The following is a 27,843-nucleotide window of genomic DNA, read 5'->3' on the forward strand; positions in this document are numbered from 1 at the left end:
CAGACACAAGCACCACAGATCCCACAAACACTCACCCAAGCAACACCCAGATGCAGACATTCCAACAGTCACTGCCACCCCTGTGTCCCCCTCCTCCTCGTCTCCCTCCTCCCTCCCTGTGACGTCTACACTCACACCTGCATGCACACCAACATCAGCCAGTGCTTCCATCACCACCACACCCTCCTGTACAGTCCGCACGCGTGCAGTCACCACCCCCACTGCCATTTACACGTCCCCTGTGTCCTCTCCCACTGTGTCTGTCACCCCCTCTTCCAAGACACACAAACGCAGGCAGCCACCCATCCAACAGCCATCCACCTCACGACAGCCTACAGCACCAGCACCTTCACCCAATGACAGCACACCTGACTCTCCTACAACCACATCCTCTTCCTCCACTCCCATCACCACTTCTCCTACCCTTTACCTTGGCCCTAAAAAACTTTTCCTGGCTAATCTTGACCTCTTTCCCTCCGATGACCTACCCCCTCCATCTGCAAAGAGTCCCAAGAGCACCACAGCCACCACCAGCCCAGCTTCGGGTGTCACTGTTGTGCATGGGTTCTGGAGTCCACCCTTTGCCAGCAGTGACACCTCAATCAGCAGCAAGGACACATCCAGCCCCCCCCCCGGCAAGAGGACCAGGAAACACAAGGGCCGCCGTGCGAGGACTGACACGGCTGCCCCCAAGGAGCAAAGTTCGCCCACTTCACCAGCCACATCATCTAGGGGAGGCAAGGGCCCGAGAGCCCCATCTAAGGAGCGTAAGGGCAGCAGGGCGGAGAAGTCAGGCAGCAGGAGCGCGGAGAAGGTGGGCCCCACATGCCACATCCCAGCTGGAAAGGAGGACACCAAAGGGCCAAGGACTCCGTCCCCGAAGGGTCCAGAAGCATCACGGTCGGAGGGCGACTGAGCAGGGAGTCCAGGCCAGGTCTGGCTCCCTTGACCTACTGGATGTGCACCGCTGAACAGGGCCCGCCGTGCAGAAGAGCACCGCTGAACAGGGCCCGCCGTGCAGAAGAGGACCGCTCCGCTGGGCCCCGCTGTGAAGATAGGCACCGCTGAACAGAGCCCGCCGTGCAGAAGAGCACCGCTGAACAGGGCCCGCCGTGCAGAAGAGGACCGCTCTGCTGGGCCCCGCCGTCTCAAGCACCGCTCCGCTGGGCCCCGCCGTCTCAAGCACCGCTCCGCTGGGCCCTTCCTCTCAAGCACCGCTCCGCTGGGCCCCGCCGTCTCAAGCACCACTCCGCTGGGCCCGCCGTCTCAAGCACCGCTCCGCTGGCCCCGCCGTCTCAAGCACCGCTCCGCTGGGCCCTTCCTGTCAAGCACCGCTCCGCTGGGCCCTTCCTCTCAAGCACCGCTCCGCTGGGCCCCGCCGTCTCAAGCACCGCTCCGCTGGGCCCCGCCGTCTCAAGCACCGCTCCGCTGGGCCCTTCCTCTCAAGCACCGCTCCGCTGGGCCCTTCCTCTCAAGCACCGCTCTGCTGGGCCCCGACGTCTCAAGCACCGCTCCCCTGGGCCCTTCCTCTGAAGCACCGCTCCGCTGGGCCCTTCCTGTCAAGCACCGCTCCGCTGGGCCCCGCCGTCTCCAGAACCGCTCCGCTGGGCCCTTCCTGTCAAGCACCGCTCCGCTGGGCCCCGCCGTCTCAAGCACCGCTCCGCTGGGCCCTTCCTCTCAAGCACCGCTCCGCTGGGCCCCGCCGTCTCAAGCACCGCTCCGCTGGGCCCTTCCTGTCAAGCACCGCTCCGCTGGGCCCCGCCGTCTCAAGCACCGCTCCGCTGGGCCCTTCCTCTCAAGCACCGCTCCGCTGGGCCCTTCCTCTCAAGCACCGCTCCGCTGGGCCCCGCCGTCTCAAGCACCGCTCCGCTGGGCCCTTCCTCTCAAGCACCGCTCCGCTGGGCCCTTCCTCTCAAGCACCGCTCCGCTGGGCCCCGCCGTCTCAAGCACCGCTCCGCTGGGCCCTTCCTCTCAAGCACCGCTCCGCTGGGCCCTTCCTGTCAAGCACCGCTCCGCTGGGCCCCGCCGTCTCAAGCACCGCTCCGCTGGGCCCTTCCTGTCAAGCACCACTCCGCTGGGCCCCGCCGTCTCAAGCACCGCTCCGCTGGGCCCTTCCTCTCAAGCACCGCTCCGCTGGGCCCTTCCTGTCAAGCACCGCTCCGCTGGGCCCCGCCGTCTCAAGCACCGCACCGCTGGGCCCTTCCTCTCAAGCACCGCTCCGCTGGGCCCCGCCGTCTCAAGCACCGCTCCGCTGGGCCCTTCCTGTCAAGCACCGCTCCGCTGGGCCCCGCCGTCTCAAGCACCGCTCCGCTGGGCCCGCCGTCTCAAGCACCGCTCCGCTGGCCCCGCCGTCTCAAGCACCGCTCCGCTGGGCCCTTCCTCTCAAGCACCGCTCCGCTGGGCCCTTCCTCTCAAGCACCGCTCCGCTGGGCCCCGCTGTCTCAAGCACCGCTCCGCTGGGCCCTTCCTCTCAAGCACCGCTCCGCTGGGCCCTTCCTCTCAAGCACCGCTCTGCTGGGCCCCGCCGTCTCAAGCACCGCTCCGCTGGGCCCTTCCTCTCAAGCACCGCTCCGCTGGGCCCTTCCTGTCAAGCACCGCTCCGCTGGGCCCCGCCGTCTCAAGCACCGCTCCGCTGGGCCCTTCCTGTCAAGCACCGCTCCGCTGGGCCCCGCCGTCTCAAGCACCGCTCCGCTGGGCCCTCCCTCTCAAGCACCGCTCCGCTGGGCCCTTCCTGTCAAGCACCGCTCCGCTGGGCCCCGCCGTCTCAAGCACCGCTCCGCTGGGCCCTTCCTCTCAAGCACCGCTCCGCTGGGCCCTTCCTGTCAAGCACCGCTCTGCTGGGCCCCGCCGTCTCAAGCACCGCTCCGCTGGGCCCTTCCTGTCAAGCACCGCTCCGCTGGGCCCCGCCGTCTCAAGCACCGCTCCGCTGGGCCCCGCCGTCTCAAGCACCGCTCCGCTAGGCCCCGCCATCTCAAGCACCGCTCCGCTGGGCCCTTCCTGTCAAGCACCGCTCCTCTGGGCCCCGCCGTCTCAAGCACCGCTCCGCTGGGCCCTTCCTCTCAAGCACTGTTTATGGTTCACTGTGCCCACCATGCCTCCTCCTTGAGCAGTGGACACTGTCATCCACCAGATGGACTGTGGCTTTGCACTCCCCAGGATGGTACAGTGGGCAACCCACCCACTGTAGAGACTTGAGAGACTGTGGCTTTGCACTCCCCAGGATGGTGAAGTGGGCAACCCACCCACTGTAGAGACTTGAGAGACTGTGGCTTTGCACTTCCCAGGATGGTGAAGTGGGCAACCCACCCACTGTAGAGACTTGAGAGACTGTGGCTTGGCACTCCCCAGGATGGTGAAGTGGGCAACCCACCCACTGTAGAGACTTGAGAGACTGTGGCTTTGCACTCCCCAGGATGGTGAAGTGGGCAACCCACCCACTGTAGAGACTTGAGAGACTGTGGCTTGGCACTCCCCAGGATGGTGAAGTGGGCAACCCACCCACTGTAGAGACTTGAGAGACTGTGGCTTTGCACTCCCCAGGATGGTGAAGTGGGCAACCCACCCACTGTAGAGACTTGAGAGACTGTGGCTTTGCACTCCCCAGGATGGTGAAGTGGGCAACCCACCCACTGTAGAGACTTGAGAGACTGTGGCTTTGCACTCCCCAGGATACATCAATGGGCATGGTGGCCCCTTCGTGGATCTGGCGTCGTGGACTCATGTGGCTGTGGTGCCTCCCCCTTCCCTTCCCCCTGAGGTGCCTGTAGTTTTTTCATCAGATGCCCCTGCAGTGTTCTCTCCAAAGGACTCAGGTCTCCTGTGTGGGCTTTGCCCTTGTGTCGCTACACTGTAGCCCACGGACTATTCCATTTAACTTTCATGTACAGGACTAATTGCCTCGGTTCTCCATGGCAGTGTATATAGTATCATTTTGTTATGGATATTTTGCATAGTTGACCGCTCCATATCAGAGTCTATTTTTTATATAAAATTTTCGTCCCAATTTATTTCTGTCTTTGCATTCTTAAGGGGGGTTTGGGTGGTGTCACTGTGCATTGTTGCTCTGCATTAGTGTGTACATAGCTTGGGGGGGTGGGGGTCGCATATGTGTGTGCCGTAAGCTTCACTCCTCCCCCCTCCCGTGTGTCGTAGGTGCAGTACTCACCGTTGTCGTCTGCGCCAGAGTTCGTACTCGTGGTAGATAAGAAGGTAGACGAGAGCAGGTAGGATGTTTAATTCGGGTTCCATGCTGTCCTCCTTCCTCGTGGAGTGTGTTTTGGTGCGCGTTTTCCCGTTCGTAGTCTGTTTCCGCCGTGTTTTTATCGGCAGGGCTCCCGCCCCGGAAAAGGTGGCGGATTGGTGAGTTGTGATACTGTGGGCGGTACATTGTCTGCAGCCTGCCTGTTGGCGGTGACCGCCACGCTGTTTGTCTGCACCGCCGCGGCGGTCGGAGTGTTAATGTGGCGGGCTGTGTTGGCGGTTCCCGCCAGGGTCAGAATTCCATTTTTTGGACTGCCAGCCTGTTGGCGGGTTAGCCGCCGCTTTATCACCGACCGCCAGGGTTAGAATCACCCCCAGAGTGTCTTTGCAGAGTCATTAATGAACCTAATGCAGATTATTCCTGAAAACTAATATGTTTATTGATCACTGTTATTAAGCAGTTTCTATTCAAAGAAATAACATGATTTAGTTGAAGGTTCCGAGCCTCAGATTTTATTCAAAGGAAACTCTCATATGGATGTTTGCATAATCCTTATTTCAGCCCTGTTCAGCGGTGCTTGGAGCGGCGGTCTCCTTTGCAGTGACTCAGCTGCTGGCAGTCCTTCATGGCCCAGCGGGGCTTGTGCTAGTGGTCCTCTCTGTCCCAGTGGTGCTAGTGCTGGCGGTCCTTCATGGCCCAGCAGGGCTTGTGCTGGCGGTCCTCTCTGTCCCAGTGGGGCTTGTGCTGGCGGTCCTCTCTGTCCCAGCGGGGCTGGTGCTGGCGGTCCTCTCTGTCCCAGCGGGACTGGTGCTGGCGGTGGCCTCCTGGGCAGCTGAGCTGGTGCTGGCGGTGGCCTCCTGGGCAGCTGGGCTGGTGCTGGCGGTGGCCTCTTGCGCAGCTGGGCTGGTGGTGGTGGCCTCCTGGGCAGCAGGGATGATGGCGGTCTTTTCCGCTGTACTGCTCTTCCCAGACTTGCTGACTTTCTTGTGCCCCTTCCCCACCTTGGAAAGTGTTGCAGCTGAGTCCACACTCCCACCTGTACCCCTGGGAGCGGCTTTGGTGGCTGGAGTCTTCCCCCTCTCCCGCCGGGCACTGGCCAACGTCTGATGCTTCACAGATGGTTACTGTCTGTGCTGGTGCTTTATGCCACACCGGCTGCCCTGGTGGCCGGTGCACTCCAGATTCCGGTGACTACAGGCACCACTGGTCCTGGAGATGTTGTGGCTGAGGTGCTAGTTCGCACCCTAGGAGACGGACGGGGTGGGGAAGTTGTGGGAAAGAGGTCAAGGTTGGACAGGAAAAGTTTTTTTGAGACACTGGGACGGGTAGCTGGAGGGGAGGAAGAGGTTGTGGTTGTAGGAGGTGTTTGTTTGCTGACTTTGGGTGAAGGTGCATGCGCTGGAGGCTGTCGTGAGGTGGATGGCTGTGGGGTGGGTGTGTGCCTGCATTTGTGTATCTTGGGAGGGGGCGTCACAGACACACTGGGAGAGGACACAGGGGACGTGTGAATGGTAGTGGGGGTGGTGACTGCACGTGAGCGGGATGTGGTGGTGGGTGTGCTAGTAATGGTAGTAGTGGCTGTAGAGTTAGTGCATGCAGGTGTGAGTGTAGACGAGACTGGGAGGGAGGAGGGAGACGAGGAGGAGTGGAGGCAGTGGATGTTGGTGTGTCAGCATGTGTGTGATGCTTGCGTGAGTGCTTGTGGGATGTGTGGTGCTTATGTTTGCCTGAGCTTCCCTTGTGTGTTGATGTGTGTGCATGCTGGTCTGTAGGTGTGCTTGTGATAGGCTGGGGTACAGGAGATTGGGTCTGGGTGGAGGAAGGTGAAGGGGGGAGGCTAGACACAGGGACAATGGCTGCCATCAGTGCTTAGGCCAGAGTCTGAAAAGCTTGCCGAAGGGCCGCCTGACCAGAATGAATGCCCTCCAGGAATGCATTTGTTTGTTGGAACTGCCTTTCTACACCCTGGATGGCATTCAAAATGGTAGACTGCCCAAAAGTGAGGGACCTGAGGAGGTCAATGGCCTCCTCACTGAGGGCAGCAGGGGTGACTAGGGCAGGGTCGGAGGTGCCTGGGGCGAAGGTGATGCCCAGCCTCCCGTGAGCGGGCACGGGGCGAAGGCTGAGGGGCTGCTGGTCGGGCGGTGCTGGAAGGGGGGTGGCGGTACCTGTAGATGGGGAGGCACAGATGTTGCCGCCACCACAAGGGAGCTCCCATCAGAGGACGAGTCCGTGTCACTGGTCTCAGCTCCTGTCCCCGCCGTGGAGCTCCCCTCGGCCTCCATCCCACTGGTGAAGTCCGATTCTATAGTGTGGCCCTCCATGGCCATGTGGGAAGCATCCCCCTCGTGCTCCGGTGCCACTGCTTCTCCGCCTGATGATGCTAATGCACACAAGAACAGGGAGACCACAAAAAGGGGGGGAACGACAGAAGAAAGACATGTTGAGTGCATGCATTACCGCTACCGTTGGCGGATACGACAGACACAGAAGCCCCCTGCACTACGCCGCGCTCTTGGGCTCCACTGTTCCATTCCTGGGAAATGGCCTACTAGGCTATGGACGACATCTGCACACATGGATGACACAAGAGCATGACTAGGTGTACTTGGCACTCTACAGAGGTGCAGTGGGGTGCCACATGGCCTGCCTTACGGAGGGACCCTGCCTACAGAACTCGCCCTGGCCTAGGGAAACCCACAGCCCACCTCCCCCACCCAGACACCTCCATTGCGCGCAAAATCAGCAGAATGCGAGTGTACTCACCCCTTGTGGCTGCTGTGATGCCCTCAAGCACCCATCCAACTCCTGGATCGCCACCGCCAGGATCCTGAACATCAGGGGGGTGATGGTGTGACGGGCACCCCTCCCACGTTGGAAAGCCATCCCCAGCTGAGCCTCCGCCGTCTTCTTTCTCCAACGGCGAATGTCCTCCCATCTTTTCCGGCAGTGGGTGCTCCGTCTGTGGTCCGGACGTCCTTGGCGATGGCACGCCAAATATATTTTTTCTGGTGGGCGCTGACCTACATGATTTGTACAGGGGGAAGAGAAAGTTATTACCAACTGCACCGTCAAAGTGATTGTCCCCCAACCCTACCCTTGCCATGTGGCACATGCACTCACCGTTGTTTCATGCACGCCGCACTCTCCCCCCTTCCTTCTTACATCCACCCCTCTCCACATAGGCATAGCCAATACAGCATGCTCCCAGTGTACTTACCTGTTTGTCTGGAGGACCGTAGAGTAGCGTGTACTGGGGGAGGACCCCATCCACGAGTTTCTTCAACTCCTCCGATGTGATGGCAGGGGCCCTTTCCCCAGACACTCGAGCCATTGTCTCTTCCAGACCGAGGTCACAGCAGCACTTGCAGTGTAGGTCCTCTCCTGTCGAAGATCAGGTATCGAGTGATTGAACAGATAGAAAATGGCAGTCACGTCTGCACCGGTGCGTACCGTCACCGCCGGCGTACATCGTCATTGGCTCCTGGGACCCATAGGGTCCAATGTTAACCAATGCAGCATTGCGCCGCGGTCCTCGACCGCCTACCGCAATGGTGTACAATGCCAGTGCAGTTACCTCACATCCCATTGACTCACTTTACAGGTCAGGCAGCCGCCATTTCAGGGGCCCACATGGCTTCATTTTCAACTGCGTCACACATACCTAGGCCTAGACTCAACACACATACAGGCCCCTTTTTAGATTATGAATGGTGTTCTGTGTAAGCTGTGGGTACGTACCTCTGAGTTGTTTGACTCTGTGCTCGCTGTTGTCCTGCATAGGCACCGTCTGCTGGGACTTGTGATGAGATGGCGGCATCCTCCGGTGTACCGACCGTTGGTAGACCTGTCGACAATGGAGGAAAGACATGTGATAATCACATACAGGCTTGACCGTGCCACAATCCAGGAACTGTGTACCCAGTTGGAGCCAGACCTGATGTCAGCTATCCGCCATCCCACAGGAATCCCCCCTCAAGTGCAGGTGCTGTCAGTGCTCCATTTCCTTGCAAGTGGGTCATTTCAAACAACAGTGGCCATAGCATCAGGGATGTCCCAGCCTATGTTTTCCAACGTGTTGTCCAGAGTGTTGTCTGCCTTGCTGAAACACATGCGGAGCTACATCTTTTTCCCTCAGGTGGAGGATTTGCCTACAGTGAAAGGTGATTTCTATGCCCTGGGACATTACCCAGCATCTTAGGTGCCATTGATGGGACACATGTGGCTTTGGTACTTCCCCACAGGAGTGAACAGGTGTACAGAAACCGGAAGAGTTATCATTCCATGAATGTACAGATGGTATGTTTGGCAGAGAAGTACATCTCCCATTTGAATGCCATGTTTCCTGGCTCAGTGCTTGACGCCTACATCCTGCGGAGTAGCAGCATCCCTTATGTGATGGGTCAACTCCAGAGGCACTGTGTGTGGCTATTAGGTGAGCACCTGGAAGCTAGTCAGTGGGAATGGTTGTCTGGGTCTGGGGATATCCCTCCAGGTTAATGTGTGTCTAACCGTTGTCCCTCGCCATTTGCAGGTGACTCTGGTTACCCCAACCTGTCATGGCTACTGACCCCAGTGAGGAATCCCAGGACAAGGGCAGAGGAACGCTACAATGAGGCCCATGGCGAACTAGGAGGGTGATCGAGCGGACCTTCGGCCTCCTGAAGGCCAGGTTCAGGTGCCTCAATATGACAGGTTGATCCCTATTCTACTTATCAAAGAAGGTGTGCCAGATCATCGTGGCCTGCTGTATGCTTCACAACTTGGCTTTGCGACGAAAGGTGCCTTTTCTGCAGGAGGATGGTCCAGATGGCGGTGTTGTTGCAGCTGTGGAGCCTGTGGACAGTAAAGACGAGGAAGCAGAGGAAGAAGACATGGACAACAGGGACTCAGTGATCCAGCAATATTCCCAGTGAAACACAGGTAAGAATACAGACCTGCCTGCTACATGTACTTAAACACTACTGCCTCTCTACTGTCTGTCTTTTTCACCCAGTGTATGGTCACTGAGTTGTCGCTTTCCCTTACGATTTCACAGATCTGGGTCCCACAGTGTGACATCTGTTTTGATTCCTCATAGACTACAGCTGTGTGACATAGGTATGTTGACATTACAAATGAAAGAGCTTTTTGCCACAGTTATTGCTAATACAGTATTCCGAAATCACAGACTGACTCCAGATTGTTTTGTGCTTTAAGGGTGTTTATTTAAGTGCTCAATATTGGAGGGGGTTGTAAAATGGTGAGGGGTGATGGCGGAGGAATGTCCATGGCAGAGTCCAGTCTATTAGTCTCACAGGTGCATTGCCCAAATGGGCATAGGAAGTGGAGCTGGGGCAGTTTAAGGATGAACAGGGTGACAAAGTGGGACAGTAGGATGACAATCAGGGTGGTCTCATTTCTTGGCGGGGGTCTTGGCATCGTTCTCTGTCTTGTTCCTGGATCTCAGGGACCGTTTGCGAGGTGGTTCTCCCTCTGGAGGGGGTGGGGTGCTGGTGTGGTGGTCCTGTGGCGGTGCCTCCTGTCCACTAGTGCCGGCAGAGGTGGTGGCAGTTCATTGTCCAGGCTAGTGTCAGGGGCCCCTTGTAGTGCCACAGTGTCCCTCCTGGTGTTGAGTACTTCCTTCAGCACCCTTACAATGGTGCCCAGGGTGGAATTGATGGTTCTGAGTTCCTCCCTGAAGCCCATATACTGTTCCTCCTGCAGGTGCTGGGTCTCCTGAAACTTGGCCAGTATCGTTGCCATCGTCTCCTGGGAGAGGTGGTACGCTCCCATGATGGAGGAGAGGGCCTCGTGGAGAGTGGGTTCCCTGGGCCTGTCAGCCCCCTGTCGCACAGCAGCCCTCCCAGTTCCCCTGTGTTCCTGGGCCTCCGTCCCCTGGACCGTGTGCCCACTACCACTACCCCCAGGTCCCTGTTGTTGTTGGGGTGGTGGGTTAGCCTGGGTTCCCTGTAGTGGTGGACACACTGCTGATTGACGTGTCCTGGGGATGGAGGTATGGGCCCGCTGGGTGGGTGCTGGTGTTTCCAGAGGGGGGAAGCTCTGTGGTGACCTTTGACTGGGTGTGGGGAAAAGGCTGTCCCGATGGGCCGGGTGGTCATCTAGATCCAGTTGGACAGAGGTGCTGTCATCACTGTGGGCCTCTTCAGTTGGTGGTGTGGACATGTGTGGACCCTCCTGTCCGGTGACGTTGGGTAGGGGTCCTGCAGGGGTATAAAAGGATGTTTATTACATCTGTGAGTGGCATGGTGTGCAATGGGTGGGTGACCGTGTACCCCAGTGCTTGCATTCCTGTGTGGGACCTTGTGTGATGATGGTTTAGGGGGGTGTATGGGTATGTGCAGTGGGCATGCTTTAGTGATGGGTGTCCTTACATTGTTGTTGCATGCAGGGATTGGGGTTAGGATGTGTGGTTTGTGATGTTGGGACATTTGTGAGGAGTTAGAGTGATGGGGGTGAGGGTGGGGGTATGTGCTGGCATGCAGGTAGGGTGGGGGATGTAATAGTAAAGATTTGACTTACCAGAGTCCATTCCTCCATCTACTCCTGCGAGGCCCTCAGGATGCAGAATCACCAAGACCTGCTCCTCCCATGTTGTTAGTTGTGGGGTAGGAGGTGGGGGCCAGTCCGCTGAACCGCCAGGTGGTGTCTTGAGACCACAGAACGCACCTTCCCCTGTAGGTCGTTCCACCTCTTCCTAAGGTCCTTCCGATTTCTTGGGTGCTGTCCCACTGCGTTGACCCTGTCCACTATTCTTCGCCATATCTCCATCTTCCTTGCAATGGAGGTGTGCTGCACCTGTGATCCGAATAGCTGTGGCTCTACCCAGACGTTTTCCTCCACCATGACCCTGAACTCCTACTACGAGAACCTGAGGTGTTGTTGCCGTGCCATGGGGTGGTGTAAGTGATGTGTGTTGTAGTGTGTGGGGTGATAAGTGTGCTGATATGTAGTGGTGTGTAGTGTGCGGTGCGTGGAAGTTATGTGGGTGATGGTGTGGTGTGCCTGTGGATGCTTATATTCTTGATGGTGGTGTCTCTCTCTGGCCTTGGTTCGTGATTTGTGGTCGTAAGGGTTTGTGGGTGATGTGGGTGTGTGTTTTATATAGTTTTGGGTGTGTGGGAGTGGTGTGTGTATGTGTATCAGGTGTGTGTATTTCGATTTGTCCAATGTGGATGTGTTTTGTAGGTGTGTGTGTTTTGAGCGCTGCGGTGTGTACCGCCAATGGAATACCGCAGTTGAAAGACCGCCGTGTGGATTCGTATGTCTCAATAGTGTGGGCGTATTTCTGTTGGCGTGACCGTGTAGGTTTTGTTATCGCCAGTTTATCAAAGACCTTTGGTGTGGCGGACTTGTGTGGGTGTCTGAATTTTGGTGGATTCCGTGCTGTGGGTCATAATAGCTGTGGCGGTTTTCAGCGGCCGTGGCAGTGTGTTGGCCGTCTTCTGCATGGCGGTACACGGCTTTTACCACCAATGTTGTAATGACCGCCAAGGTGTTGAGAAACAGTGGTTATTTGCGCATCTCTGAATTCTGCAGTCCCCATACTAGCTTGTGAATTAAAGGGCATTTCTCAAATAGATATCTTTTTACACACTGACTTACATTTGGAAGGAACAAATGTAGACAAAGAAAAGGGGCAATAACACTTGTTCTTCTTTTCTATGTTCCCCCAAGTCTCCCGATAAAAATATGACCTCACTTGGTGGGTAGGCATAGTGCCCGCGACAGAAAACGCATCATGGACACATCACATTTTTACATTGAAATCAGACATGTTTTTTGGAAAGTGCCTCGCTGCGGATTTTGGCCTCAAGCTCAGCCGACACCTAGGGAAACCTACCAAACCTAACCTGTCTATTTTTGAAAACTAGACACCTAGGTGAATCCAGGATGGGGTGACTTGTAGGACTCTCACCAGTTTCTGTTACCCAGAATGCTTTGCAAACCTCAGAATTTGGCCAAAACAACAGTTTTCCCTCAGATTTCGGTGCTGCAAAGTTCTGGAATCTGAAGGAAGCCACAAACTTCTTTCTACCCAGCATTCCCTCACATCTCCCAATCAAAATGGCACCTCACTTGTGTGGGTAGGCCTAGTGCCCGCAACAGGAAATGCCCCAACACACTACATGGACACATCAAAATTATCAACTACAAAACTACCTGTTTTTGTGTGCGGGGCACCTGAGTTTTTGGTCCTGGGCTCACCAGCCACCTAGGAAAACCTACCAAACCCAGACATTTGTGAAAACTAGACACCCTAAGGGGTCCAGGGAGGTGTCACTTGCATGAATCCCCCAGTATTTTCTTACCCAGAATCCTCAGCAAACCTCAAATTTAGCCTAAAAAATCAAATTTTCCCCACATTTCTTAGTGGGATTACCGCACCAGCACAAATGTCCTACAACCCAAACTTTTCCTCAGTCTCCCAATAAAAATGCTACCTCACTTGTGTAGGTGGGCCAGGTGCCTGAAACAGAGAAAAGCCAAAATATGTTGAAATTGAGCGGGATCCAAAGCAGGTCAATAGGGGAAGTTTGGAAAAAAACTTTTTCAGGCAAGTAGGGCAGAATTTTTATTGGTATAGATGCAACAGTGCTGGATGGTAGGAATGTTTTGGATTCCTGCAGATTCCTGAAGGTTCTATCTCAAAGTTGTGGGAAAAATAGTGTGATGTCAAGCAAAGTTGGAGGTTTGAAAATGGTGCAGGATGCACATCACCCTAGACCCAGATGTTTAGTTTTCCGATGTGTCTAAGTCTCATAGATTTTTCTACATTGTAGCCTCCTAAAGTCCAAAAATTGCAGCCCTCACCATTTCAAGTGGCCCAAATGTAGAAACCAAAACCTCAAATAATCAAATGTCCTCTTGGTTGCCGAGGGATAAGATCTTCTTGTGTGCGGGGGAGAGCTGAAAGACTGTCACACCCTTCATTTGGGTGGGAGAGCATAACCATGCCCATACTGGTTGGTAGCCACCACCCCACTATTTTATTTTTAATTCTCTGGCATCTAGTAGGGTCCTCCCCCCCGGGGGAGTGGATTGGGGTAATTGTCCCATCTGCCCACAGGTGGGCAGAACAACTTTGTCCCCATTTATTTGGGGTGGGGTATGGCCATACCCCCACCCTCTTTTTTTTAATTAAATTCTCCCCTGGTGTCTGGTGGGCTTTATGCCCCCCCCCCCCAGGGCAGATGAGCCTTACAGAAATAGGTTGACCTGCCCCTAAGGGGGTAGAAATGGCCTACAGTATTGTGCCCCCCCTGGGGAGTGACTCTTGCCTAAGGGGCTGCCCCCGCAAACAAAACACACACACACCAATCCCTGGTACCTCAGAGGTTTCTGCCCCCGGGGGTAGATCGGCCTAATAGAACTAGGCTGATCTGCCTCTAAATTTGGCCCCCAGGGTCACTCACCACTTGTAATTTTTTTTTACAAGTATATACCTGGTGCCTAATTAAAATAGGCCAATCTGGCCCTTGGGGTGACTTGGGGGGAGGGGGGGCAGAAAAAGCTGAGTAAAAAAAATACCCCCTTGAAAAAATAGCCCCTGGTGTCTAGTGGCATTCCTGCAGCCCGATCACTATACTATGATATTGGGCTGTAAGAATGCTCAGAAATACCTGAAAGGAAAGAAAAAGCCTTTCCTTTCATGTCTCTCTGACCTCCCCCACCCGTCGATAGGAAGACAAATGCTTTCCTTTCTCTTCCGATCGTGCTGGTAGCAAGGGGAACCTTCCTCAGACGTCCGTGGAGGAGTGGGTGGAGAAGTGGGGGTAGGAAACAGAAACGATTTCACTTCCATCCCTGCCCTAGGCACATGGGGTAGCACTCCCCCCATGGGTCAGTGCCAGGATGTAATGGCAGTGCTGTGCCACCGGACGTAACTATTACATCTGTGGCCCCAAAGGGGTTAAAGAAGAACACAAAGGGAGAGCCTATGCCTAAGTGTGATTACACTGCTGGGCATTAGGCCCACCAACTCAAACAAACTTTTCCTTGGCCAGTCACAAAGACCACAGAGAAATTATGGAAAAAATGGTCTTGCACACCAACCCCTTTGCCGGGTTCAGGTGGCATTAAAATCGCACACAACCTTCCCAAAGTTGATGTGTAAACAATGATCATCTCAATCATGCCAAACGGTCAGAAAGGGTTATGTTGGTACCACCTACCCAGAAAGTAGTGTGGATCAGTCAAAGTGCCAGGTCTTGAGGTCCTTCCTTCACTGGATCAGTGAAGGGGATTGCTTGTGGTGGAGAGGCAGCATGTTCCTGGTCTGTTCCGTGATGTAGGAGAAGGATCTTCCACCAGCTGAGTTCTTATGGATCCTTGGGGTGGAGGCGAGGGCCAGCTAGGTGGAGCTGAGCTGTCTCATGGGCATATAGAAGGAGTTGCAGTGGTTGAGGTAGAGGGTTGGATGTTGTGTAGAGCCTTGTATACGTGTGTGAGGAGCTTAAAGGTGATTATTTTGTTGACTGGAAGCTAGTGGAGGTCTCTCAGGTGTGTGGTTATGTGGTTGTGGCAGGGGATGTCCAGGATGAGTCTAGCCACTGTCTTCTGGATTCTCTGGAGTCTTATGTGGAGTTTCTTCATGATGCCGGCATAGAGTGCATTGCCGTAGTTGAGCTTGCTGCTGATGATTGTGGAAGCGAAATGATGAGACGGCGTTGACTTGGCGGGTCATTGAGAGTGAGGAGTCGAGGATGATGCTGAGATTGCGTACGGGGTCTGTGGGTGGGGGCGGCCCGAGAGCTGCAGGCCACCAGAAGCCATCCCAGGTGGAGGGGGTAAAGCCCAGGATGAGGACCTCAGTGTTGTTGGAGTTGAGCCTGAGACAGTTGTCTTTTATCCATGCGGCAACTGCCTCCATTCCATTGTGAACGTTTTTTTGGCTGTTGATGGTTCGTCATTGACAGAGAGAATCAGCTGGGTGTCATTACATAGGAGACGATGTTGAGACCATGATGTCTTATGATGTTAGTGACCGGGTCATGTAGATATTGAAAAGTGTGAGGCTCACGGAGGAGCCCTGGAGGATGCCACAGCTGGTGTCTGTCGGTTTCAAGTTGAATGGTACGAGACTGACTCTCTGGGTGCGGCCCAAGAAGAAGGAGCAGATCCACATGAGGGCTTTATTGTGGATGCTGGTGTCATGTAGTCTGGTGCAGAGGGTGGTGTGGGAGGTGGTGCCAAAGGCGTAGGAGAGGTCCTGGAGGATGAGGGCATCTGTTTCACCATGGTCAAGGAAGGTGTTGACTACTGTTGTGTTTTTGGCACTAGTTTTGCCACCCTGAGGCCAGTGGTCGTGAAGGCAGTGCCAGGGGTCGCAAACAGCAAGCCAGGGCTCGCAGTTGCGAACATGGCAACCCCTAAATGATGTCCATGGTAAGAAGTCAAATAATGACAGCTTCCTGTCTGGAGATCCAAAGCTGCTATGCATTCCACTGCAAGTGGCAAGGGAGGAGAAATGCCCATGGGCACTCCTTTTCTCCTGTGACTAGCAAGAGCTTGTAGTTTGAACAGTCTTTAGCACATAAGGTCCTTTTACTTTTTTGTTGTAGTTCAGTATTTTTAACACTGTTGTATTAGTTTTATAATCTTTACTGTCACTCCTTTTCTCCTGTGACTAGCGAGAGCATGTAGTTTGAACAGTCTTTAGAACATAAGGTCCTTTTACTTTTTTGTTGTAGTTCAGTATTTTTAACACTGTTGTATTTGTTTTATAATCTTTATTGGTGTTTGAAAACATAAGAAGTGATTCGAAAATAAAATTAGCAATTGCTTTTTCTATATTACATCAAATGAAGCTGATGAAAGTACATTTCATCAACTGAAACTTAGAAGTGCCCTTGGCCATTACTGCTTATTACAGGCTAAGAGCATTGATGGTGCTTGCTGACTTGGAACAGCAATGTTTATTGCTGCAGGGGTTAATCAGTAATGAACAGGACTATTTAACATTCTTACTGGCTGAGGATATTAATATTTATGAGGGCCTGAAAAAAATGAAGTTTCTTCCTTTTACAGAACTGATTGATATTCACTGGGGCCATTATTAGCAATGATTGCCTGAGCCGTATTGGTGCTTAAGCATAGTAAATTTTCTGTTTGCATAAATTTATCTATACTTTTTAATGTATGAGCCCATTGAAGTGCCCTACTCGCTTGGCACATCAAAAGTCACAGTTGTGCAAAACGAATAACAATTACCTCGGGGCATTAATGAACATTAATGCATGGGGGCATTCAACTCTTTGGTGGCTGGGTCAATTTTGCCTAATTATGTCTGGAGCCATTGAAGTTCCATACTGACTGGGCAAGTTGTAACAATGGCGAGGGTCAATAAATTATCATTACTGCCTGAGGCCTTTAATGCTCATAACACACTTGCAGTATTAATGCTCACTTCTCTGTCTTTGCACATTCATGTTTACTGATCTCAAATAATGTTCATCATTGTCTTAGAACAGTACTGATGCTCCCTATTGTGCAGTAAAGATAAAATGGTTTATTACTAGCAGGGATCATGGCGATCAATAATAACAATATTGAGGGTTATTATTAACTGGACTAATTTTCTTGTATTTGCTATTTTATTAGATTTTGGGAGCAAACAAAGCCGCATTGTACCCATTCATTTTTTATCACCAACATAGAGATCAGAAGCATGGCAACATACAGCATCAACAGAATAAGCCACCCTCACCAGTTACATGAAGAAACAATTGTAACCAAATTAAAATGGTGGACCAAGCACTAAGTAATCCCTCGATTTGCTCCAAATGTTCTCAGGTTTTTTTGGACAGCCTTGGGCTTCATATACTGTTTTTACCTCCTGTGCACACCAGACAACTCCCTTGCACCATAACTTTAATAGGAGCAGAGGTAGAGACTTCCATTGGCTGTCAATGTCCTGTTTTGCAACCATAGTGGCAACCCCAGTCAATTACTTTTCAGCATTCCTACCTCTAATTTCCTCAAAGATTCCCAGAAGAATACCTGGTAACAGAGCAGCCCTCATATCCCATCCTACTGCCTCAGAAATTTCACTGATCCTTTTGTTCCAATATTTTTCAAAAAGGGGAGCTGTTCAAACCATTCTGCAGGAGTATGGGAGCATCTAAAACTTGTGGGGTTAGGGAGAAGGTGTGCCTTGTGAGGACGGCTAAATGATAGATCTGAACGGTGGCGATAGTATGTTTAGAGCAACCATAATATAGAGGAGATAGTGATGACATGGGGGGTCATTTGAGTATCTCACCAATTATCCTCCTCCATCTGTCTCACCCTCCCTCCAATTGAACCTGTAGTTGTGTAAACACATCGGGGGAACTGATGATTAAGGAGCTATACATTTGTGAGATTCACCCCCCTTCAATATTGCACCCATCAGGATTTTGGCCTCATGTGGGCTATGCTCAGGGAGTGTTGTACCCAGTGGGATGTGTATCCTTAATGCATGCCACAAATGAAGATATTTATGTAATTGTGTGGATGTTAAGGCATAGGTTGATTAAAGTTCCTGAAGAAGTGGTTATGGGTACCAGACAAGAGGTCTCCCAATAAGGAAATGCCTATCATGTCCATTGAGCAAAGCCCAGCATTCCCACTGTCCTATGCAGCCACCTCCCTCTCCACAGGGGAGTTTGTAGAGTAAGTTAAAAGTCCCATCCTGTGTGTCAAGGTTCTGCCTTTAAACCTTCAAAGGTCCACAGAGGACACCTCTGTTATATTGGGGCTTCATAGAGCATTCTTAATACACTCTCAAAGCTCAACAAGGCCAACTCCACTCTATATGCTGGGTCCATGCAACCCCCATTAAAGCAGTCGTTTATGACTAGGATCAGGGACACTAAGTAGAAGATGGTATAGGTTGGCCATACCCAAACCCCCACCTGTTGGCATTTGGCGAGAGCCAATGTCGACCTGGAGTTGTGCCAGAGAAACGAAGTTGCCAGGAAATCCATTTCCAGGAATCACTGTTGAGGCACCATTTTGGGAACATTTTGAAAGCATTGATGGCAGAACAATCATTTTTTAAAAGGCAATTCTCCCCATTGCATTCAGTGGGAGGGCTTCCTATTGTTTCATACCTGCTTTTTCTTTTCAAATTAACAGGGTATAATTAAGTTTCCATTCGAATTCCCGGTAAAGTGCAACCTGAATCCCCAGAAAGTGAAAGCTTAGATGTGGTATGGGAATAGACATTTCCACTCAATGCATTCCCTGGAGGAGCTGAGGGGAACCAATAGTGATTTAGCATGGCTAACCCATAGTCCAGAAGCCTCTTCGTAAGTTGAAGAAGCTGAGGGTAACGCAGACCAGTCTCTGACGGGCTAGCTAAGAAAACCAGAACGTCATCAGCATACAAATTGATGTGATTGTTGTGGCCTGTGTCCCACATCCAGCCTCAAATCTGCACATCAAAATGAATGAGCTGCACCAGGGGTCTAGTGACACAGGCAAAAAGGAGAGGTGAGAAGGGGCAACCCTGCTGTGTACCCCAACGAATAGGAAATGGGTCAGAGATCATGTCATTGATTTGTACCAGTGCTGTTGTGTCAGAATAAAGCAGATGACATAGGCACTGAATCAGGGACCCAATCCCACCCTCTGTAGGACCTGAGGCAAGTAGGTCCAGTCTACTGTGTCAAATCCCTTTTCAAAGTCCAACAGCAGCAGAGCTAAGGTTGGGGCCAAGAGGTGTCCATGTGCCAATGCCACATGAAGTTGCCAGAGACAGTGCCTTCTGCCCATGGCCGGCATAAAGCCACATTGATCAGGGTGTATAAGAGTTGGTAGTACTGGTTTCAATTGATTAGCTAGTATTGCAGCAAAGATTTTGATTTCTCAATTGATGCAGGAAATAGGTCAATAGGCCGCAAAGTCTGTGGATGGAAGGCTCAATTTTGGGATGACCACAATAGTCGCCATGTCAAGTTCCTGTGGGAAGTGACCTTTCTTTGCGATTTCATTTCAGAGTGCAAGTAGATGCAGGGACAGGGTGTCTTTGTATGTACTATAGAACTCAGAGGGGCAGCCGCAAGGGCTGGGTGCTTTCCCAGGGGACAAACCTGAGATGGCTTTGAGTATCTCTTCAACCATGATAGGTTGCTCCAGGTCACATCTCCCAGCTGGAGACACCTGAGGCAATGGGATGTCACCTAGCAGCGGCGATACCCATTCTGCCCCTGTTCTTGGAACTGCAGTCTGGTAGTAGTTTGCAAAAGCTCGGACTATGACTCTGGTGGTACACAGGGTGGTACCATCAGTGTCTAATATCTAATGTATCACCCAGGTAGCTAGAGACCTACTGGCTAACCAGTAGAGCATTTTACCATTCTTGTTCTCCATTAAGAATATCTGTGCAGTGGAGGTGTGCTAAACTTGAATCTCAGTGTAGGCAATCGTGAGTTATCGGGAGAACTCAACTAGGGGTTCATTGGGGAGTGGTACCTCAAGCCAAAGGACCTGGGCCTATAGCAAAGTCAAGCATTGCAGTTAGTTTTTCTCCTTTAAATGGAGGATGCTTTTGGAGTAGCTCCTTATAATGGCTTTGTAGGCTGCCCAGAGGGTACACATGAAATCCACTGTTTCCAGATTGGTACTAAAGTATGCCACTAGTTCCACAGAGAGGGTTTGAGAGTAGGCGTCATTTTTACGGTTCCATGCATTAAGCTGGCTGATAGGGCGTTGAGTAGGATTTTTGGAGCCTGGGCAGAGTAGTATTGGAGAGGAATCAACGATTTCTCTGGGAAGTATTTGTAACTCTGTGATGTGTAAACAATCAGTGGCTGGCAAGAGAACAAGATCTATTTGTGCATGTGAGTGATGAGTAGCTAAAGTGTATGTGTATTGCCTTTTTGGAGGCACCACAGTTGCCATGTGTTGCATTAACCAAGGGCATCCATCTAGTTGGATGGTTGGCATGCCCTCACATATCTGTGCCTGGAGGGAACACCCATACAATCTGCATTTCAGATCTAGGATTTCATTGAAATCCCCCTCAGCACTGTGGTACCATTCAGGAATGCTAGAAGAAGGTCTTCATGGGCGTGTAGAAATGGTTCAGTTGCCGATGGAGGGACGTACGCACACACTGCATTGAGGACATAGCCCACCACTTCTTCTTCATCAAGAAACCAGGTAGTGGTTCTGGGAATTAAAGAGGACATGGTTAGCCACCATAGGGAAGGAGTGGTGAGGAATTGCTACTCCTTGGGAGCCCCAAGTATAGTCAGAAAGGAAGACCCTGTGATACCCCTGACGAATCAAGACTGGGCAATTGATAACCAGCAAATGTGTCCCCTGTAGAATCAGAATTGCAGGGAAGAAACTGTGGGTATAGCCCAGGCCTGTGAATCTCTTAATATGGTCTAGCAGCCCATTTACTTCCAGGATAAGATATGAAGATCTGTGAAGGCTCGCCTGACATTTGCAGTGGAGCCCAAGGAACAGGCAGTACCTGTGCCGCACTTGGGCCTGTTCGGAGAAATGCTATTGCAAAATTTGTCAATGTGGTGATACTGTTTATTTAAATGTGGCACAGTGGCAAACATTTAACACTACCTTGACTCATTGAGGGGCTAATTTAGAGTTTGGCGGAATGGATTTTCTGTTGCACAGTGATGCAGCACCCTCTTCTCCAAACTCTTGGTCCATTCGCACAATTTTACTCCAGGTTGCTCACTGACTTGATTTTCCAATGGCTTGACAGAGTACAGACCATCAGAGGTATGCTATCTGATCATCTGCACAATTTAAAATAAAATAAAAGTACTTTTTTGTGCTGCTCGTCATGGTGAAACTTAGATAGGAGGGCTAGTAAAAATAAACAACCATTTGTAATGCACCAGGTCTCCATTTGTGAGAGTTAGAGTTAGAGTTGTTGTAAATGACAATGGCCCTCATTAAAACAATGGCGGTAAGTGCCACCTACTGCTGCAGCAACGGCCGCCAAAAGACCATCGCCCCGGCTAACAGCTGTCTGCCAAATAATGACCACAGCCAGATTCCCCCCACAAGAAGGGCGGATATTGGGCTGTGGCTATGCTGGCGGATGATGTTAAGGTGGCGCTGCTACCACCTGCAGCACCACGCCAGTAGACTGCCGCTAGCCGTGTTATGCCAAATAATACGGCCTGGAGTTGTTCTGCTGGCGGTAGCAGTGCCCTGTCCCGTCCCCTGCCTGTAAGACCCCCTGGATCCAGGTAAGTTGGGTTTCCGACAGGGGAGGGGGATGGAGGGTTGCGTGTGTGTGTGGGGTGGGGGGGTGTGCATGAATGTGTGCGTGAATGAGAATATGTGTGTAGTGTTGTTTGCGTGCATGTGTGCATGTGTGAGAATACGTGTATGAATGGATATGTGAATGCATGTCTGTGTCTCAGTGTGAATGTGGTACGGATGTGTGCATGAATGAATGGATGCATGCATGTATGCATGTGTGTATGCCTGTGTGAGTGAGTGTGTTTATGCGTGGTGCGTGTCTCCATGTGTGTGTGTGTAGGGGTGCATGGGGTGATTAGAAGAGGAGAGTGTGGATGGAGGGGGTTGGGGGCATCTGGGGAGTGTTTGTGGGGGAGGGGGCCTCCTATCAGTGACAGGGAACCAATTCCCTGTCACTGATAGGGCCTACCACCATGGTTTTCTTGGCATTATGGACGCCACAGAAACCATGGCAGTAGGCAGGGCAAAAATGCCTGAGGTGGTATAATAGTGGCCACCGGGCCTGCTACCGCCATGGCGGTCGAAGTGGTATATTGGCGGGGTGGCTTCAGCCAACCTGCCAATGTCATAATGTGGCAGTATGTACCGCTAGCCTGTTGGCGGTACTACCGCCACATTATCAACGACCGCCGGGGTCAAAATGACCCCAATGTCTTTTACCTATGTGTTTTGAATAGGAGTGTAGTTGAACAGAGACGCGGCTTCAGCACTGTCTAAAGGACTAAGAATGGGGAATTACCACTGGGAAAAAGAGACACAGCTGTAACACTGCCTGGAGGACATAGAATGGAGGAGGTAACGACGGGACCAGAGAAGCAGCTTTAGCACTGTCTAGGAGACTAAGAATGAGGAATTACCACTGAGAACACAGACACAGCTGCAGCACTGCCTAGAGGACTTAAAATGGGGGAGTTACTAACAGGAACAGAGAAGCAGCAGCAACATTGTCTAGAGGACCTAGAATGAGGATGTTCCACTGTCTCCAGAGACACAGCTGCAGAACTGCCTAGAGGACTTAGAATAGTAGAGTTACTGATGGAACCAGAGAAGCAGCTAGCAGTACTGTCTGGAGGACTTAGAGTGAGGAATTACCACTGGGACCAGAGAAGTAGCTGCAGCACTGTCTAGGGGACTAAGAATGAGAACTACTGCTGTCACCAGAGATACAGCTGCAGAGCTTCCTATAGGACTTAGAATGGTGGAGTTACTGACTGGACCAGAGAAGCAGCTAGGAGCACTGTCTGGAGGGCTTAGAATGAAGAATTACCACTTGGACCAGAGAAGCAACTAGCAGTACAGCCTAGATGACTCAGGATGTGGAATTACAGAAGGGAACAGAGAAGCAGCTAGCAACAATTCCTAGAGGACTAAGAATGAGAAATTTCCATTGGAATAAGAGAAGCAGCTGCAGCATTGTCTAGACAACTTAGAATGATGATTTACTACTGGGACCAGAGAAGCAGCTGCAGCATTTTCTACAGGATTAAGAATGAGGAATTAGCACTGGGACCCCAGGAGCAGCTAGCAGCACTGTCTAGATGACTTAGAATGGGGAATTGCCATTGGGACCCGAGAAGCAGCTAGCAGCACTGTCTAGAGGACTCAAAATGAGGAATTACCACTGGGACCAGTGAAGCAGCTGCAGCATTGTCTACAGGACTAAGAATGAGGAATTACCACTGGGACCAGAGAAACAGATAGCAGCACCGTAGACTGAGGAATTACCACTGGGACCAGAGAAGCAGCTATCAGCATTGCCTAGAGGACTTAAAATGAGGAACTACTGATGGGACAGGAGAAGCAGCTTGCAGGATTGTCTAGATGTCGAATTACTGATGGGATCGGAGAAGCAGCTATCAATACTTTCTAGAAGACTGAGCAATGGCCACTGGAATCAGAGAAGCAGCTGCACCACTTTCTAGAGGACTTCGAATGAGGACCTACCACTGGGACCAAAGAAGCAGCGGGCATCACTGCCTTAAGGACTTAGAATGAGGAAATACCAATGGGGCCAGAAAAGCAGCTAGCAGCACTTCCTAGAGGACTAAGACTTAGGAGTTAACACTAGGACCAGAGAAGCAGCTGCAGCACTGTCTAGAGGATGTAGAATGAGGAATTGTCACTGGGAACAGAGAAGCAGCTAACAGCACTCAAGCAGAGGCAAAAGAACAAACAAAACCTGAAACCTTCGGTGTTTTCACTTTTGTGGTGTGACCACATTTCTATAGACAACCAAAAGAACACTAAGGCTGCAATGCCCAAACGGGAGGAGGGAGAAGAGGCCATCACACGCTGTAACAGGAGGAAGCATGAATGTGCGTAAACATAGTGTGATGGCCGACAAAAATGTTCTCTTAGTGAAATTGCCTGTGAGGGAACTAAGCACACAAAGGAGGGGCATTTAGAAAAATGCATCAATATAAGGAAGCACTTACGACAAAAAATGGATGGCAATAGTGGGCGTGGTTAAAGCCCATAAACTGAATACAGCATATCTTGCAGATAGGGCAGATGCGCTCCTGGTCTCAACCGAAAAATGTTGCCCACATGATTGGATTGGAGAGAATTTCCATGGTGTGGGAGCAATTATGTTTTTTTTTTTCAAAAACAAACTCTTGGTTTGGAAAGATGATTTTGATCATCATGAATTTACAGGAAGTGCCATCCTCGCAGTTTCTGTTAATGTATAAAGATGAATCTGATGCTGATAGACATGTCTAAATTTGGTGGATGGAATATTTGTCAGGGTGACGGAGTAAAGTAATCTATCACTGTGACAGACATTAAACCGTCCGCCAAACTCTGAATCATGCACTAAGCTTCATATTACATGGCACCTTAAAGAGGGACATCAATTGTATTAAGGCTTTGGTCAAGTAGCAACATTTGATTGAGTTCTCAAAATATTAACACAGCCAATAGGTGTGTTATTTAGATTAAATTGTGCTTCTTTACTGATTGCCTTGTTTGCCTTTGTGTTTGCATGTATGTGTCCAAATTTGGGGCCTGATTTTGAGTTTGTCAGACAGAATGTATTTTTACCTCCAGGCTCCTGAGGGACTTTCACCCACTAAATTCTAAGGTTTCCATCGACCCTGTGAACAACTCTATACTTTGACAGGAACCACTATCCTTTGTAATGGAGAGACAATTGCATAGCCTCTCTCCCAGGAGCTTTTCTATAATGAGAGCAAAAGCAGATTCAGCTAATTTGTTGGGCGATCTTAGAAGTACTCCAGAGCTAAGGGCTCCAAGTACATCTTTATATGGAGCAACCACAGAAGATCCACATTTTATTCTATTATTAGTCAATTTCCAACCTCTCTCTATGCTCATCTTCAGGCTTAATTCAAATCTTAAAATAATACACACGAGGAGTCAATCCCATGACACAGCTGACTGAGGCATTGACTAATAATTATTCACTTGGAAAAGGAGATAGATAAAAATCTTTATTTATGACAGATAAATACATAGGCGGTCATTCTGACCCTGGCGGTCATGGACCGCCAGGGCCGGGGACCGCGGGAGCACCGCCAACAGGCTGGCGGTGCTCCCAAGGGCATTCTGACCGCGGCGGTATGGCCGTGGTCAGAAACGGAAAACCGGCGGTCTCCCGCCGGTTTTCCGCTACCCTGAGGAATCCTCCATGGCGGCGCAGCTTGGGGGATTCCGACCCCCTCACCGCCATCCTGTTCCTGGCGGTTTTGACCGCCAGGAACAGGATGGCGGTGAGGGGTGTTGTGGGGCCCCTGGGGGCCCCTGCAGTGCCCATGCCAATGGCATGGGCACTGCAGGGGCCCCCGTAAGAGGGCCCCTAAAAGATTTTCAGTGTCTGCCATGCAGACACTGAAAATCGCGACGGGTGCTACTGCACCCGTCGCACCCTTCCCACTCCGCCGGCTCCATTCGGAGCCGGCTTCCTCGTGGGAAGGGGTTTCCCGCTGGGCTGGCGGACGGCCTTCTGGCGGTCGCCCGCCAGCCCAGCGGGAAACACAGAATAACCGCGGCGGTCTTCTGACCGCGCAGCGGTATTCTGGCGGCTCCCGCCGGCACCGCGGTTACCGCGGCCGGCGGGAGTCAGAATGACCCCCATAGTGTACATTTCATTGCGCTATTTATTTGCTCACTAATGTTCAGAACAACAATCTACAGGAACCAACCATGTGCTCCACCTTCTAGATCTGGCTTGTAACACAAATATGTCTCTTCACTCTACTGCCCATTCGAAATGCTTTCACTACATTTGCACCACCTTCTGTAGTTTCCATTCTTCCCTCTTCTGCATTACCACTCTCCTATTTGCACTGGCTTACCTATTACCGCATGTCATAACTCCTCAGCTGCTTGCCAAAAGCCTCAAACCAGGCTTGGTATAATAACAATGGATCTTGAACACTCTTATTTCGTTGTTTGTGTTACAACTGCAAAGTATCACCCATGAAGCACCACAAATAACATATCAAGAAACTTCACTAAATACAAAAGTTGTATCCTTGAGCTTAAAGAAAAAAACAGCTCTGGCCGAGCTGATAAGCAGTTCTATATGCAGCAATGGATTATTTAAAAATCTCAGCTCAGAAGTGTAAGAGGAGTTGCACTCCCATTCTCACTGACTGCCTGTCTTAAGAACTTTGAGACGATGACTACACCTCCATGGTTAGCACTATGCTCTGCTGAATTTATTTGCTTGTGGTTCATTTGCAGTATTGTAGCGGACAATTTTGAGAAAAATGTCCTCACTCTCAAGCCCAACCAGGCAAAACAGGTGAACATGATTTACCACCCAAAGCCCCACTTTTGCTTTTCACAAATTTCACTGGTTGTTTCTTTCATTTTTAAAAAAAATGAGTTGCATTATTTTCCAAATGTGAATCCTCTTCCTGCCACAACCACCAGTGTCTGAAAGCACTTGGAGGACTTATGTTCAACATAATTGACTGACTGAACAATTCAGAACTTTAAATTTGAACAGCTCATTTATTGCTTTGACTAGACTGCCTATTAACTCAAGCCATTCTTAACAAAAGTGTTTCCCAATGCAAAAAATCTGTAGAACCATATTTGCAGTAGTCTCTACTTGTGCAAAATAGTTGGGACTGAATCACTTATTATTGCCACCTAGGATGATTTCGAAACCAAAGTAGATGACTGTGGGTTTGATGTCCCCCCTCTGTTCCTCATATTGGTAGATTTGAACAAGGTTCATCACACCACCACCTTGTTCTCCTTTTTGTGGTCTGCTTAGCATCATACAGAGGCTAGAGCAGAGTGTTGGTGTCACTTGGATGCTAATTTTGCCGTTTTAAACTTGATCAATGCAATTGATATTTCCTTCTGTTGTTTTAGACTACTGCGGTGAATATTTTACTTTTTAAAATCTTGAAACTTAGTAGAAGCAATCATTACTGATTCCAATCGTTATAACACTGCACAAGATCTAACCTCACCTCAAACATGCACAGTAGTTTCTCCGGGACCCCACATTTTCTTCCAAGAGAATACTCCAATTTTCAGTATAGGTTTGATGAAAGCAAGGCCCCAGAGCTACCCACTCATAGGGAGTTTGACTGTCAAATCGATCTAATCCCAGGGGCCAATTTAACATGTAGGCGCATCCATGCCTTATTGGAAAATGAGACCAAGGCCCTCATTACAACCTTGGCGGTCGGTGATAAAGCGGCGGTAATACCGCCAACAGGCTGGTGGTAAGAAAAATTTAATTTTGACCACGGCAGAAACTGACAACACATACAGCCACTTTAACACTCCGACTGCCACAGTGGTAGCAACAAGCACTGTGGCGGTAACAGCCAACAGCCAGGTGGAAGACAATGGCCCTCATTACAACTCTGGTGGTCAGTGGTAAAGTGGAGGTAAAACCGCCAACAGGCCGGCGGTCAAAAAAATGGAATCACGACCATGGCGTAAACCGCCAACATAGACAGACACTTTAACACTCTGACCGCCACAGCAGTACAAACAAACAGCATGGCGGTCACCACCAGCCAGCAGACAGGCGGAAGACAATGTACCGCCCACAGTATCATGAGAGGCCAATCCGCCACCTTTTCCGGGGCGGATTCATCGCGAACAAAAACACGTCGGAAACAGGACTTGGAAGGGAAAACGCTCACCTCTACACACCCCATGAGGAACCAGGACACCATGGAGCCGGAACTCCATATTCTACCTGCCATTGTCTTCCTGCTCCTCTACCAGGAGCATGAACGCCGGCCGCAAAGACCACGGTGAGTACTGCACCTACGACACAGGGGAGGAGGGAGGGAAAAGAGAGTGACACACACACACAACACGCAAAACCCCCACCCTCACCCACTACAACACACACACAAATACATGTTGATATATTATATTTACACCCACCAACCCCCCCCTGGAAGAATGCAAGG

The sequence above is a fragment of the Pleurodeles waltl genome, chromosome 6 (genome assembly GCF_031143425.1).
Source record: "Pleurodeles waltl isolate 20211129_DDA chromosome 6, aPleWal1.hap1.20221129, whole genome shotgun sequence".
NCBI lineage: Eukaryota > Metazoa > Chordata > Amphibia > Caudata > Salamandridae > Pleurodeles > Pleurodeles waltl.